The following is a 2,874-nucleotide window of genomic DNA, read 5'->3' on the forward strand; positions in this document are numbered from 1 at the left end:
GCACCAACTAGAAGTTAGTAAAGGTGGCTCCATTAATCTCTCTAGGCCAAAAAAAAAAAAAAAAAAGAGATCGCTAAATCTCCTTATAATGAATTTTATGCCATCTTAACCTTTTCATTAAAAAACAAATTTTTTAGCTACATCAGTATCTTCATCCCCAAATAAACATTTATCGCCACTTTGTTTTGACTCTCGGTTATCTAAGAATTGGTGTAGGTGTTCTTCCAATATCCAATAGACCGGTACGATGAAACAAAAAGTAAGAGGAGGCAGGGAAAAGATTGATTAGTTGTTGCTGTAGTTACGAAGAACACCAATTTATTTCTTTTGATAATTCTTGATAACTGATAATATGATGCATCTACAATTAATCTAAAACAAGTAAAATCAAAGCAGCAAATACTCGTCGCGCCGGATGTAAACTACAAAAACACATACATTTTAGATGAGCCAGTGCATGCCAGAAGTAAATACGATAAGACAAGGTGAACTGATGTAAAGTTTAGCAGCTGACAGACGTATCGAGAGGGAGAGAGAGTGTGAGAGAGGATCACTCTCGAGGATGGTGATGGACTTGGCTCATCAGGGGAGAGTTCGGCGGAAAAGATTGATGGATGGGATTAGATTAAATGAAAAGAAAAGAGATTGGAAATCGATGAAAGAAAGATGAATGAGAAGTGGAAATACTATCATCTCATGATTCGAAAGAACATAATAATCTTACTAATTATGAATACCCCTACTCTATTATTCATAATTACTGTACTCTATATTTCATCCTATCTTCTTCTTTTCCTTCTCTTCTTTTCCCTTCTTCTCTCTGGATAGTTGGATTATTCGCTTTGCCGACAGCTCCCTACCCCAGTATCTTTTAACCCTAACATAGCCCACACCCCATGCAGCCATGTACTCTCTCATTCACTTTCTTTTTGTCAAAATAAATGTGAGAACACGTGATACTATAGTCTGTCTAGTGTGTTCAAAGTTTTATGACAACCACCTACTTCGATTATTTCATTCTTCATTGGAAAAGCCAAGTTGGAGATGATTAATTTCTAACTTATGCGAGGTAGATGTAGTTTGTTTTTATTACGCGAGGTTGAAAGATTAGCTCGGTCGTCGAGTTTCACAAATCAGACTATAGCTATTTATTTATTTTTATAAGAAAAAGTAATGTAAAAACACCTTAACGAGAGATTACAATTTCAACTACACAATTATAAGGATAATTATAGTGATAATTCTCATCAAGAATGACTAATTCAAGTGAGTAACAGAATTTCACACGGATTGTAAGGATCATTACAGTGATAATTCTCATCAAGAATGGCTAATTCAAGTGAGTAACATAATTTCGCAGGGATAAAAGAGAAACATGAGCGAACTTGAAAACGAAACAGACTAAGGCCTATTCCTATGCACATGCCGAAAAAAACAGTTCGGCATACCAGGTGGCATGGCAAACCAATTGCGCCACTATGGGAACACCACTGACGATCGAGTTTCTAGCGAGCGTTATTATCCAGAATGCTGGCAATATTATGAGTATCGCTGGCGTTATACATCCCATCGCTCGATATAAATAGTATCGATGGCGATATTAAGATTATCGACCAGTAGATATTTTGCAACGACTATTTCTCCCTACTAGTTTCTATATATACGCCCTTGTATTTCTCCAAGTTACTCACACCTACTTCTACCTACATTTCACTAATTTCTCTATCTCTATTCTCATTTTAAATTTCATAATCATCAATGGCGAGATTCAATGAAGAGAGGAATGTTGTTATGGATCGGTTTAGATTACATCAAGAAATGCATCGAATGAGGTTGCAAGAACTTGATGATGAGGAAGCTGAAGATAATAAACTTGTAGATGGTGGATTTTCGACAAGGGTTAAAATCGTAAAACCATAATTGTAGTACTCCTGATTCAACAATCAGATGAGTATTGAGACTCATGTCTCCCGTCGAAAGCATGGACGCTCGTGCCACAAAATCTCTGACTGAGAATACTGTCTCTCAGAGTATATGTAGATGTTCAGTCTCTCAGCTGAGGCAACGGCACATCTCATGAATATTGAACAATTTCAGTAATTATTTCTATATAGAATCAAATGATTGGACGGCTCCTAGACAGCGTGCCTGCTAGTATAGAGCAACAATGTCTTCAGGATGCAACAATGTTTTCCCTGACTATATAAAGGGAATATGACGTTCCAACAAGCTCATATCTCTCAATTCTCAGATAATTAATGCTCCTAGACATCATGCCTGCTAGTATAGAGCCATCGATTAATAATCTCTAATCGTTAACTGAATATTCAACAATATTCTACGATTCTTCGTAATATTTCGTCACTTGAATTTGTGGTTCTTCCCAGCAGAATTTCGCGGGTTAGTGATAAATATTTGATGTATGGGCATCTGAGCAGTTCTCGAGTAAGCCCCGACCAAAATGGTGCAAGTGTACTTAGCGATAATGCACAAACGAGCACCTGAATGCAAAAACGAGCATTCCAAAATACGAAGGAACGATGAACCTATGCAAAATAGGAAGAAAATAATAAATAATAAAATATTAATTGAGGCGCTGGGAGACTGGGCCCACCGTCCGGCCTGTCGTGTCGTGGCCAATTCCACGCCTAATTTTATATTTTATCATATTTTTATTATTTTCTCTGATCTCATGAGAATCCCTTCATTTGAGCAAATCTCCTTCGTCTCAAGGAAACTCCCCAGTCTCATGGTATTTCCTCGTATCAAAGAAATAATAATAAATTAGAAAAGATGTCGTGGGACCGGGCACACTAGCCGTCCGGCCATGCCCTAGCCGTGGCCGGTCCCACACCTCATGACTCCTTATTATTT

The sequence above is a fragment of the Papaver somniferum genome, chromosome 6, assembly GCF_003573695.1.
Source record: "Papaver somniferum cultivar HN1 chromosome 6, ASM357369v1, whole genome shotgun sequence".
In the NCBI taxonomy this organism is placed as follows: Eukaryota; Viridiplantae; Streptophyta; class Magnoliopsida; order Ranunculales; family Papaveraceae; genus Papaver; species Papaver somniferum.